The sequence below is a fragment of the Canis lupus genome, chromosome 15, assembly GCF_048164855.1.
Source record: "Canis lupus baileyi chromosome 15, mCanLup2.hap1, whole genome shotgun sequence".
Classification (NCBI taxonomy): domain Eukaryota; kingdom Metazoa; phylum Chordata; class Mammalia; order Carnivora; family Canidae; genus Canis; species Canis lupus.
The window spans coordinates 37,705,086-37,719,248 of NC_132852.1; the positions used below are offsets into that span (position 1 = coordinate 37,705,086).

The following is a 14,163-nucleotide window of genomic DNA, read 5'->3' on the forward strand; positions in this document are numbered from 1 at the left end:
TCCTACCCTACCCTAATCTTTCTAGTTCCACGAGGGCAGGAGTTTCTAGTTACCTTGCATCTACGCCTAACTCTGAAGCACCATTATTCAGGGTGATACATATACTTAATACTCATATTTGTTAAGTGAATAAGATATAGGTTGATCAGTCATTAGCAGAGTTACTTCCCTACATCTAAGGTGTTTGACTTCATAAGATAGTGTCTTGTATACTCCCCTTGTAAAGTTCTAAGACTGGAAAGGTATCTGTGGCTCAAACTCCATTAGAATACACTTTTGCACAGAGATAACTACTCTTGAGGATTCCAGTGATCTTTCCCCTGCAGATAGGAATTCTCAGGGAAAGTAATTGCATTAAAAAAAAAATCTGAAATATGTAGATCTGTAAATAATGAGTAAGCCTCCAACTCTGTCGTTTTTTTATTCTGTGTATCCCTGACATTGCCAATAAGTGATCCCCATCTTCATCTGTGCTTGGTTAGAGGATAGACCAATACATAGAATCATTACACAGTGACCAACTTTAACCTGCATATGTGTAAGGTTGAAAGATGTTATTCCTCCCACCAAAGCTGTAGGGAGTAGTTTACAGCAGTACTCCACAGTACTCAAAACTTGGAAATGTGTATAAGATAGCAAATAAGGACAGTGACCCGTGAATGCCAAAATGATTCTGTACCACCTAAATTCTAGAATAATTTGCTTCAAAATGAGTAAATACAGAATTTTATGACTGTTATAAAGGTTTTAGGTCTTCTGTCTTATATCCTAAGTTCTTCCCGAATATCTCAAATGGTGCAGATACAAGGTTCCTTGAAATACTGCCTACAAACAGGAAGCCCTGTACAAACTGAATGCCTACTTAAAAAAAAAATTAAGCCTCCGTTTCACAAAAAAAGGTAATTTTATAAATCAGGCACAAAGATTTTGGTTGAGAGTCATTGTCAAAACGAGTTTATGCCAGCAGAACTGTCACTTTTTATGTGAAATCTTTAATCTTGAGAATCATAAATCACCTTGTCTTTGGAGAATTTTTGTTGTTGTTGTTTCAGTTACACAGAGCTTTTTTTGGAAAAAAAAAAAAAAAAGAAGTGGGGGGGGGCTGCTGCGTGGTTTAACATCCGTTAAATATCTGCTCTTGGTTTAGGCTTGGGTCGTAATCTCAGGGTTGTGAGATCAAGCCCTCGTGTTGGGCTTCATGCTCAGGGGGAGTCTGCTTGAGACTCTCCTTCCTCTGCCCCTTCCACTCATGTGCTCTCTTGCACTGTCTCTAAAATAAGTATTTTTGGGATCCCTGGGTGGTGCAGCGCTTTGGCGCCTGCCTTTGGCCCAGGGCGCGATCCCGGTAGACCCGGGATCGAGTCCCACATCGGGCTCCCGGTGCATGGAGCCTGCTTCTCCCTCTGCCTGTGTCTCTGCCTCTCTCTCTCTCTCTGTGACTATCATAAATAAATAAAAAATAAAAAAAAAGAAAGTCTTTTTAAAAAGGGGAGGGGCTAAAAATCAGTCTGTTGGCTGCCAGGTCTGTTGCTCTGGATTTTATTTAGCGTTTCTGTTCATGTATATATTTTCTTTTTTTTTTTTTTTAATTTTTATTTATTTATGATAGTCACAGAGAGAGAAAGAGAGAGAGGCAGAGACACAGGCAGAGGGAGAAGCAGGCTCCATGCACCGGGAGCCCGACGTGGGATTCGATCCCGGGTCTCCAGGATCGCGCCCTGGGCCAAAGGCAGGCGCCAAACCGCTGCGCCACCCAGGGATCCCAGTTCATGTATATATTTTCCTACATCATATTTTCATAGGCCAATTTTTTTTTCACAGACCAATTTATTGCTAGGAAATAAACATAATAATTTGTACTCAAAATGTTTTGGCAACTAGTCTTCTGGAAACAACTAAATGCCAAACAACATAACCACAGAAGCTTAGATGCTGTGATATACAAGGACTCAAATGTAATGTGACCCTTTTCCTCCCAATTAAAGGATTGGTGTGCACATTTGCATATTTTTGTGTATCTCATACAACATACAAATGTTTTATTTAGTCCAGTTCCTAATTTCTTAGACGTTTGAAGGACGGTGTGCTTGAAAAACCGACATTATTATAGATGTGACTGTCTATTTTTACAATGAGTGATGCTTCAGTTAATTAGGAAAGAAAAAGCCTAACAGCATATTGTGGGCATTTTTAATATTGCAGAAGAAGATCTTCACTTCACGTCTAATGATATGAAGGAACTACATCAAGATGGGATAAAAATCACCTTTTTAAGTAACCAGAATTCCCAACAGAAACCATATTGACAGAAATGTTACCAACCCCTGCCGGCAAGAGCTACATTTTAAAAATAATCAGATCCTTGATAGAGACTCTGTGAGAAAACTCTGAGGAGAAAAGAAAGTTGCTTGTGTACATTGATTTCTATTCTCAAATACTATGTAGATTTTGAAGTGACCACAATTTTTCTATTTATCAAGGTAATGTGTAGTGTCAGGATAATACTGCAGCTTCATACTAACTATATGTAACAGTTAAAGGCAGAAATTAAAAATGCCTCTGGGACTGGAGGAAGCATTTAGGGTAAAATTTAGTCTAATCAATTTATTCTACAGACAGGCTTATTAAGAACTTAAAAAATTATTTGCCTGACAAAGTCCTAATAAGGTTTTTTTATGGAACTTGACATGCTGATTCTAGAAAAAGTGAAGAGACCTGCCCTATAACTAGATATATTGAGTCGTAGTGCTTAACGTGTGGTACTGATACAAGGACAAGCTCACAGAATAACAGAACAGAATAGAGACCCAGATGCAGACTCAAGCTTGTACAGGGGGCTGGATAGTCTCCTTTTGCCCCTCCAGATCCTTTCTCCTCTGTGTGATCCTTTAGGTTCTAGAAAACTGATCCCTGTGGACGGCATCAACCATGTTACCGTGGCCCATGGTTTCCAGTAGGATTGAGCCAATGGGAGAAATGAATGAGCAGGAAATCTGAGCATGGTACACAGATTCATGGGAGTGGCTAGCTGGCCCACTGCTCAGGAACCAGGGAGGACAAAAGTGGAAGGCAGAAGAGTAGAGGAACACTCCGTGCAAGAACCCCTGGGAATGGTCTCAGCATGCGAAGCAATTCATATACCATGTAAATACCCACCAGATAGCACCCCTGGCAGAGAGGCTCTCAGTGTGGAAGTGGAAAGCCCTTTGATGTCAGTCAGCCCCTTCCCAGCCCCCCTGGTGCTTGCTCATTGGGACCATGTAACATGGTCATGGCAGCAGGGATGGTGGCTACATGTGACTCAACAGCATAGACTTCCTCTCATTATGACCCATCTGGCTACTGCCACTGCTGAGGCCCAAATGGCACACAGAGGCCAATGCTAAGCCCCCAGCGTGGTACTATTCTCCAGAGGGGGTTTTGACTATAACAAACTGGACATTTTCATTCCTGAATTGGGACTGTGTTTTGTGACTTATAAAGATCAAAAAGGGACTTTTTTTTTTTTTCAACAGAAGAGTGACAAGAGTAATAATAATAGAACTTCCTCAGTTTTCATGCAGGGACAGGGGAAGAGCTATACCCACCGAACACATCAATGTAAAGGAACAAAAATAATATTAGAGACAAAAATAAAGTTGCTTTACAATTACGTTCCATGAGTTATCCTAATTGATAAACATACACACAAAATTTATTTTATTTTTTTTTTTTTTAAGATTTTATTTTATTTATTCATGTGAGACACAGAGCGAGAGAGAGAGAGGCAGAGACACAGGCAGAGGAGAAGCAGGCTCCATGCAGGGAGCCCGATGTGGGACTCAATCCCGGGTCTCCAGGATCACGCCCTGGGCTGCAGGCTGCACTAAACCGCTGCACCACTGGGGCTGCCCTACACACAAAATTTATATATTATTTCCGTATTATTTTTGGACACTAAAATACATCCATTTACCTGGAAACAATGAACAGTAAGTTGGCTGAAGCTGCTGGTTACCTGTAGAGAGGGAGGAAAGAGAATGGGGTCAGAAAGAGGGGCACAGGGCTTACAACAAATTTGTAATGTTAAACAGCTGATTATTTTCTATACGTTTTCAAATTTTAAAAAATTTTATTACAAAAACAACCACCTGAATATGTCAATACTATATCTAAGTATTATACATCCCATTTAGCACCTTCAGTGTCATCATGGGCTTTGATAATTTGGGCACAATACCTGCACCCCCTGGGATTTTACTCGGTTCTCTGTTTTCAACTTCCTCCAAGCGTCCAGGCCTATTTGTCTTGTTGGTCTCATTGTCAGGAAGCACTAGCCTCTGAATCCTGCTACTTCTAATTATACCCAAAAAAAGTAAAAAAATATGGAGAAATGACTTTTTCCTGCTTACAGATATGTGAGTAGCACTTTAAAATAAATGAATTAAACTTCCCAGCCTCGAAGCAGCATATAGCCAAGGGTAAAGTTCAGGGTCAAGCTAAATTTCTCCTGTAAACATGTCTAAGATGAAAGAAAGAAGTTGACTAGGAAAGTTATTATCTCACTTCCCCGTAAACAGGGACAAGTTCAAAGTCATCTCAGCCTTCCCAGAGCCCGATGGGTCACGTCCAAAGCTTACTGACCCTAACAAGTTGGCAATGTGTAGAATGACAATGTTCACAGCAAGACCAGCTATGAAAGGCCAAGTGACCCAAAGCTTCTGGTTCTTGTCTCTAAATATCAACAGTTAACACAATTTCATGACCAGGTTTCAGTATTTTCAGCTGAAAATATTTTCATAATTGAACTGGACATAACAGAAAATGAAAACTTCAATGTTTTTTTTTTTACTCTAAAGTTTGAATTATTACATTATCTGCTCTAGCTAATTTAGTGGTAAAATACCCAAATAATGTTCTGTAACATGGAACCCACCTAATCATCCATTTTCCAGCTTTCTGATAGAGGATGAATACTGAACTCCATTAAAATGTTTAGTTCACCAACAAAAAACGTGTAAGAAGTGTTTAAATGGGGACGTCTGGGTGACTCAGTGGTTCAGCGTCTGCTCAGATAATGATCCCGGGGTCCTGGGATCGAGTTCTGCATTAGGCTCCCCAAAGGGAGACTACTTCCCCTTCTGCCTATGTCTCTACCTCTCTCTGTCTCTCATGAATAAATAAATAAAATCTTTAAAAAAAAGTTTAAATGAACAAACCTAGAAATAATGCCAGAATTTTTAAAGATATCACAAATTTTTTTAATTTCACATTTTTATATTAATTCAGTCCTCTTATTCCTTATTATTTCAAGCACTGACATCTTGAGAGATATAAAATTTATATATGTTCTGTGTGAAAATAAAAGGGAATGGTAATAATGGCAATATAATTCCATCTCTGTAACTCAAACTAGAATATTTGGGACTTAAAAAAAGTTTTAAAATAAATCTTCATGTATCTTGTCAGTTCAGGGAAACCCTTACCCATATACAGATGAGTCTCAATTGTATCATAAGAGTTGTTCCTACACAGAAAAATTATTTCAATAAAATTCACTCTAAAGTGGAATGACCCATTCATTAGTTATATCAAGTTCTCGACATGGTGCCATGTCTATGATCCATTAATACAAAAACAGGTAAAGCATTAAAATGAAAACGAATGAATGGAATTTCAATACAGGGTGGACTCGAGCAAGGCTATGCTCTCTGCCTCTTCCTATGACCATAATCAAACCTGTACCTGTGGCTACATACTTAAAAAAGAGCATTGCTCTAAACTGTAAGTGCTTAGAACTATTGAGTTTAGCCTGCTTTTCACTTAGACCAAAAGACAATTCCCTAAATTACATGGACCCTAATAAACATGAAGACCTGCCAGCACTTAAGACAGATGCCCCCTACATAAAGTCACATGAATTTCTTGATGGAAAAAAACATATTTCTCTTTGCTGACTCTTATCCAGAAAATCATTAAGAAAATAGTTTTCTGTAACCTGCTAAATGCTATATTGGCCATAGTTTTTCAGAAGATAAACTGCATTTTTTTTTAAAAGGAAAAGGTGTGGTTATTGTGTAGTCCACAATGACAAAATGACAATACAGTTTTTGTATCTCATCACAGAGTTTCTTGTTTATCTCTCCTGGAATTTTATTCATCCTTCTTGCAAACTATGTCACCTCCTATAGCAGGGAAAGCTGCTATAGGCTTAAGGATTGTCCCCTCAAAATTCATATTTTAAAATCCTGGCCCCCTAACCTCTAATTCAGAGCCCTCATGAATGAGATTAGTGCCCTTATTAAAGCAGCTCAGAAAGCTCTTTTGCCTCTTTCATGAGCTTACATGAAAAGACCCTCCCCAGACACTGACTCTGCTGGCACCATGACCTGGGAGATGCCAGCCCTCATAACTGTGAAATATAAATTTCTGCTTTATAAGCCACATACTCTATGGTATGTTATCACAGCAGCCAGGTACCTGTTCCAACCTTCTAAAATGTCCCCACCTGCGACGTTCTGTCACCCATCTTTATTATATACCACCTGACAAATAATTATTTGTTTATTGTCTATCTCTCATCACAGAATCTGTTTTCTATTTGATGCTTTTTCTTTTTTTTTTCTTCTGCTTTTTCTTTAGCGCTGACACAGAGCCTGGCAGTAGTAACTAAATATCACTAGGTGCTCAAGAAATATTTGTTGAAAGAAGAAATGAATGCGAGCATCAACGATGGGCGCTGTGCTAGATATGAGGGCTACCTTCAGGGAATTCACAACCTCCTAGAAGAAACAGACATACAAAATCAGCAATACAGCATGCTAAATGTTAGAATATTATAAGGAATACTGGTAACCTACAGAAGAGGTAGATAGATTAGGAATGCCATCACAGAGAAAGAATTACTTCAGCTGAGTCTTGAAGGATGCAGAGAGTTCATCAGGAAAAGTTAAATGAAGGGAAGCCTAGAAAGAGGGAACAGCATGCGCAAAGAAAAGAGACAAAATCCCTCGTGTCCTTGAGTAGTTCAACAGGACTAGAGCAAGAGGGTGCAAGGGAGGAAGACCTATACAACAAGAAAGTCACCAGCACTGTTCTCCAGGAGTGTAACTGAAATCACGCCAGCGCCTGCTGGCCACCCTACTTCTCTCAAGGGAATCGACTTTGTCCTCCAGCAGACCCAGTGCAGGTGTCTAGGCCTAAGAGCAATGAGCTGCTAGCCTACAGGTGTTCTGTTCACTCTCATCTATGGAAAATGCTGAGTGCAAAATAGCTGAATAGAAACCCCAGAAATAAACCCACAACTCTATGGTCAATTAATCTTCGACAAAGCAGGAAAGAACATCCATTGGGGAAAAGACAGGCTCTTCAACAAATGCTGTTGGGAAAACTGAACAGCTATGTGCAAAAGAATGAAATTGGACCACTTTCTTACATCATATACAAAAATACATTTAAAATGAATGAAAGATCTAAATGTGAGGAAACCATCAAAATCCTAGAAGAGAGCACAGGCAATAACTTCTTTGATATTGGCCAGAGCAACTTCTTTCAAGATATGCCTTCTCCTGGGACAAAGGAAGCAAAAGCAAAAATCAATTATTGGGACAACATCAAAATAAAAAGCTTTTTCAAAGTGAAGGAAACAGTCAACAAAACTAAAAGGAAACCTACAGAATGAGAGAATATATTTGCAAATGACATCTGATAAAGTGCTAGTATCCAAATATATAGAGAACTGAGACAATTCAACACACACACACAAAAACAAAACCACCAATTAATCCAATTTAAAAATGGGCAAATGTGAACAGACATTTTTCCAAAAAAGATATGCAGAGTCCAACAGACACTTGAAAAGATGTCCATCATCACTGATCAACAGGGCAATACAAATCAAAACTACAATGAAATAGTATAAGATATGATATATATATAATATATATATATATATATATACATACAATGGAATACTATTCAGCCATAAAAAAGAATGGAATATTGCCATTTATATGACATGGATAGAGCTAGAGAATATAATGCTAAGTGAAATAAATCAGTCAGGAAAGGACAAATACCATATGATTTCAGTCATAAGTGGAATTTAAGAAACAAAACAAATGAACAAAGGGAAAATAGAGACAAACCAAGAAAGACTTAACTGTAGAGAACACACTGATAGTTGCTAGAGGGGAGGTGGTGGGAGGATGGGAGAACAGGTGATGGGGATTATGGAGGGTGCTTGGCATGCTGAGCACAGGATGATGTGTGGAGGTGCTGAATCACTATACTGTACACCTGAAACTAATATCACACTGTATCTTAACTAACTGGAATTTCAATGAATACTGAAAAAGAGTGTAAACTAGGAATACTGAAATGAAAGGTCATCATCTTATGCTCTGCTGGAGGAGGCAGCGGCCTCTGACCAGCATCAACGCCTCTGCCACCTTAGTGACAAAGTTGAGGCAGGGAGCATAGAAGGGAGGTGGCATTTTCAGGTCTTTGACCAGGCTTGGGAAGCCTTTGTTCAAGCTGAAATTTGGAGCCACATGATCTCTTTCCTGGGCCAATTCTCCCTCCAGAACATGAGTACCCCCTCCATAGCAAACAGACTCTTCTTTGATATTCTGAGGCTTATTCTATCCGACATCATGGAAAAGGCATTCTCCCATCAACCATGAGAAAACAAAGTACAGAGGTGAAGGTAGGAGTTATGTGTCTGTGCCAGAAACTAGGAATACATTAGGGACCAACTAAAGGAAGAGAGTCATACCAGGTTGCTACAAGGGAGGGCACAAAAAAGACAGAGAATGTAGCACTGAAGGTTGGGCATGCTTCAATAATACTACAAATCGTTTATTACAAATCCTATAATTTGCCTTTACCTGTTAAGACTCTTGAAACCATGATCTCAAAACTTAGAAAAAGAAGAACTCAGAAGAGATCTGAAAAGTTTCTATCTTTGTTGGGGATAATTTAATGTGCTGGGTTAATTTAATGTGCTTGAAATCAAGATGGGTTTGGGATGAGGAAATAAGTCTGAGGGGAAAAAGGAATTCAGATTACTATGAACTGCCCAGATTTTGCATTTGTCAGGGAGATCCAACCAGACCTTGGTCTCCTCAGTTTTCCAGCTCCTCCCCATACAAGCACATACAGAGTTATACCATTGGCCAGAAAAATACTTGCAAGTTCACTGGTCAATAGCTTTCCTTGGGAGGCTAAGGAAACATCCTACGAGCACTTTTCTATCCTCTTCCTTGATAATCCTGCCTAAAAATGCCTACTCTATCCTTGGTCCAAATTATCATTCACTCCGAACAACTGGGAACTGAACTTTGCGTAATATGCTCCCACAAAATGTAATGTTTTGCTTTTCAGGGTAATGAGAACAAGAATGTGATGGAATTTAAAGGAAGGAAACGGTGAGGAACAGCTGTTGACCAAATGAGCAAGGGTAGTGATGATATGGGAACAATAATGACAGTATTACCTTGTATTTTAAAAGCACCTTTCTCCAAAAGGCTCACAGTGCTGTAGATTTTATCTCTTTTCCTTGGTGATTGAAAAATAAAATTAGATGCATTCTTATTAACATGCTATCCACAAATATTTGGGCTGTTTCTGTTTGCTGTGTCTATAACTGCAATTAATTTCTTCATTGGGCAGTATCGGGAAATCACATTAAATTCTCAGTTGTATGGGGTGCTGTTTTCTGTAACATCGGTTAGCTTTTCCATTCTTTTGCCATGTTTGTGGCTGTGTTGTACTTGTCTGAGTCCAGGTTAGCGTGTTCATCTCGCCCTTTCAATCATCAGAACTTGCCTACAAACTCTGCCCCGCCGTTCCTTTTACCACCATCAAACTGGACCCTCCTGCTATCATAACATCTGTGATTCCTCCTTATGTGACTATTTTAATGAAAGGCATTCCATCTACATGGCTATGTTGTCTTTTTTTAAATTTCTTGACAATAGGTGCACATCAACCTAATTTTATTCTTCATTCTCCATAATGTAACTTAAGTCACATCTTCTCTCCCACCTTCCTAAACTTGACAGTGTCATGTGACCAACAGTTCCATCATAGGTTTCTCCCCAGATAGTTCTATATATTATTTTTGGACATCTCCTTAAGTCCCCCTTTTTTTACATAACAGAAAACTTTATGTAAAAACTCATTTTGGGATCGCTGGGTGGCACAGCGGTTTGGCGCCTGCCTTTGGCCCAGGGCGCGATCCTGGAGACCCGGGATCGAGTCCCATGTCAGGCTCCCGGTGCATGGAGCCTGCTTCTCCCTCTGCCTGTGTCTCTGCCTCTCTCTCTCTCTGTGTGACTATCATAAATAAATAAAAATTAAAAAAAACTCATTTTACTCTAATGTGGTTTTGTCTGATGCATACTAGTTGGAATCAAAGATCTTAGAAGTTAATCTATCGTTCTGCATTCAGGAAGACACATATTATTCTCACTGAACAGGTGGCACCACCTAAGTCCAGAGAAGAGACTTGTTTATGGCCACGTCTCTACTAAGTAAAAGAGCAGAAGCTGGGCAGCCTGGGTGGCTCAGCGGTTTAGCGCTGCCTTCAGCCCAGGGTGTGATCCTGGAGTCCTGGGATCGAGTCCTACATCAGGCTCCCTGCATGGAGCCTGCTTCTCCCTCTGCCTGTGTCTCTGTCTCTCTCTCTCTGTGTGTATCTCTCATAAATAAAACCTTTCAAAGAAATTTTTTTTAAAAAAAGGAAAGCAGAAGCTGGATGCCCACTCTCCAGTTGAGGAGCAGTGGGCAATTGGAAAAGGCAGCTGGTGCTAGAGAAGGGAAGTCTCTGAATCAGTAAATTAATCAACTGGTACATGGGTGGAAAAATTACCAGTGCTTGGACTCAAATCTGTAACACTTAAGGAATATTAATAGCAACCACTGAAGAGCTATGTAGGAATGAAGATTATGGAAGAATGGGATTGTGCTCAACAACTGATGCTCCAATCATCTGATGTTCTGATCATCTATTACTGCACAACGCTGCTAAACTTAGGGGCTTTTTTTTTTAAGACTTTATTTATTTATTCATGAGAGACACAGAGAGAAAAGCAGAGACACAGGCAGAGGGAGAAGCAGGCTCCCCACAGGGAGTCCTTGATCCAGGACCCCAGGATCACGCCCTGAGCCAAAGGCAGATGCTCAGCCACTGATCCACCCAGACATCCCAAAATTTAGGGGTTTAAAACAATATTTTGCTCACAAATCTGCAATCCAGGCAGAGTTCTGCAGGGACAGCTCATCTCTGCTCTCTCCATGTTAGCAGGGATTGCTCACAGCCTGAGAGCTTGAATCATCTGAAGGCTCACTCAACTCAGACATCTGGAGGAGAGAATATGGGGCTGTTGGGGCTCCTAAGGCATGACCCTCTATCTCCATGTGACCTTTCCATATGGACCTTTCAGCATGGCAGCTGCAGGATAGCCAAACTTCTTACATAGCAGCTCACTGCTCCCAAGGGACGTAGCTCAAGAGAGTTAGGTGGAAGCTGCACCACCTTTTATGACTTAACTCCAGGAATTATATAAAATCACTTCTGCTACATTCTCCTGATCAAGGCGATTACAAAGTGCTATTGAAAACCAACCTCTGGGGGATCCCTGGGTGGCGCAGCGGTTTGGCGCCTGCCTTTGGCCCAGGGTGCGATCCTGGAGACCCGAGATCGAATCCCACGTCGGGCTCCCGGTGCATGGAGTCTGCTTCTCCCTCTGCCTGTCTCTGCCTCTCTCTCTCTCTCTCTGTGTGTGACTATCATAAATAAATAAATAAATAAATAAATAAATAAATAAATAAATAAATTTAAAAAAGAAAAGAAAACCAACCTCTGGGATCCCTGGGTGGCTCAGCGGTTTAGCTCCTGCCTGCGGCCCAGGGCATGATCTTGGACACCCGGGATCGAGTCCCAGACCAGGCTCCCTGCATGGAGCCTGCCTCTCTCTCTGCCTCTCTCTCTCTCTCTGTGTGTGTCTCTCATGAATAAATAAATAAAATCTTAAAAAAAAAAAAAAAAGAAAACCAACCTCTGTGTTCTCCAGACAAAGTATGTAACACGAAGACAGAGTCTGGGCATAAAGAAGGCAGATAGTTTATTACTTTGCCAGGCAAAGGAGGCAGGCTAATGCCTCCAGGACTGCCCACCCACTCCCAGGAAAAGGCTGAGGAGTTTTATAAGAAAATACAGGATCTGGGGTGCCTGGGTGGCTCTGTTGGTTAAGCATCTTCTTTTGGCTTAGGTCATGATCTCAGGGTCCTGGGATCGAGCTCTGCATCCAGCTCCCTGTTTCTCGGGGAGTCTGCTTCTCCCTCTTCCTCTGCCTGCTTGTACTCTCTTGCTAGCTCTCTGTCAAATAAATAAATAAAATCCTTTAAAAAAAAGATAGAAAAAGAAAATACACGATCTGGATGGTTTCAGCAGGAATCTGGTACTTGCTGCCGGCCGCGTTCCAGTCTGTCTTCAAGCTGGTCTCAAGACTAGTGCTGGCACTGGCCATCCCAGTCCTGTTACTAAGTGTACATTGAGATCAACAAGATGTCAATATTGACACGGAACAAAGGATTGTACAGAAAAACAAGTGAAAGGGAGGAGGGGGCTTTGAGAATTAGGAAGAGAAAAATGTCTTCAGTTTGAAGTCAAGCCTTGCTGAGGCACTGGTGTGACCATCTTGATTTCCAGCCATCTTTACGCTTCTATAGCAGTGTCGGGAGGTCTTCCCAGAGGCAACAACACAGACCATCCCCCTTGATGGAGGAGTGTCAGCATCATATTGCAAGAAGAGTCCGTGGGATGAGATCTATACCAGAGCAGCTGTCTTTGGAAAACACAATCTGCCACAAGTGTGAAAACCTTGGGATTACAAAACCACTGAAACACAGAATTGAAACGGTCCTTGAAAGGGCCATCCATTTGTCACCAAAAACTCACTCTGCAAGTTGAGCTCAAACGAAATTGTCCCTTTTGGAATCCCTCCTCGATGTCCCCCAGCTTCCACGGCCCTTTGTGAACGTGCCTATGCTACCACTCAGGATATTCTATTTTCAAAACATGACTGCAATCAGGCAGGTACTATCAACCTGTCAATTAGCCAAACTTCCTATTCAAATCAATGAGTATCGCATAGGAAACATCACAAGAAGAGTCTGCAGACTGATGGGGAAGAGACACTTTAGGGAAGCCACATGTGGTACTTTGCACAGAAAACAGAGAAAGCACCCACAATTCTGAGAAAAAAAACTGGTATCAGACAATATGCTAAGCATTTTACATAGATTATCTCATTTAATCCTTGCAATGGCTCTGTGAAAGAACCGTTAGGGCAGCCCGGGTGGCTCAGAGGTTCAGCGCCGCCTTCAGCCCAGGACGTGATCCTGGAGACCCGGGATCGAGTCCCACGTCGGGCTGCCGGTGCATGGAGCCTGCTTCTCTCTCTGCCTGTCTCTGTATCTCTCATGAATAAGTAAATAAAATCTTTTTTAAAAAAACCGTTATTACTAATGCTTACCTGTTCCAGGCTTTCAATGAGCTCTGCAGGAGTTAGGATAGATAGATAGATAGATAGATGATAGATAGATAGATAGATAGATAGATAGATAGATAGATAGATAGATAGATAGATAGATAGGCGCTTGTCCTACATTAAGGGGAAAAGGCCCAGCAGCACCATCAAGGTCTAATCTGCAAAGTGAAGCAGCCGGGGTGGAAGCACAGCCTAAAGCGGTGCTCTGCAAGCTCACCGGCATCAGAATCACCAGGGGAGAGCCCGTCCCAACGCCCCCAGATTGCTGACTAAGCGGGTCTGGGTGGGGCCTGAGAATCTGCATTTCTCGCGGGTTCGGGGCACCGATGCTGCTGGGCTGGAACCACGCTCTCAGAACCGCTGGCCTAAGGTGCTCAGACCCGCACACAGCTGCCACAGCAGAAGCCCCGGCGAGGACGCAGGGACCCGCAGGCCCACAAGAGCGAGGACCCACGAGGCGGAACTGGCCAGCTCTGCCGTCCGCTCCCCGCAGCCGCGGTGCCGAGGCGCCCCCTCCCGGCCGTCTCGGCTGCCGCCCGCCGTGCCCGCGTCTCCCGCAGCCGGCCCAGGGGGCGGGGCCAACTCCCTGTGTGAGGCCGCGGGGTGATGGGGCCTCGGCGAGCCGAGT

At 41.8% G+C, this 14,163-nt stretch overlaps 1 long non-coding RNA gene across 1 annotated transcript; it reads right to left on the minus strand.

The window, feature by feature from the left end:
• Positions 1 to 12,084: 12,084 nt before the first annotated feature.
• Positions 12,085 to 14,142, minus strand: LOC140604906 (uncharacterized). The gene is made up of 2 exons (XR_012007726.1): positions 13,521 to 14,142; positions 12,085 to 12,361 (listed from the first exon to the last, which is right to left on the minus strand). It is a non-coding gene; the product is annotated as an uncharacterized lncRNA (long non-coding RNA).
• Between the last annotated feature and the right edge of the window lie 21 nt (positions 14,143 to 14,163).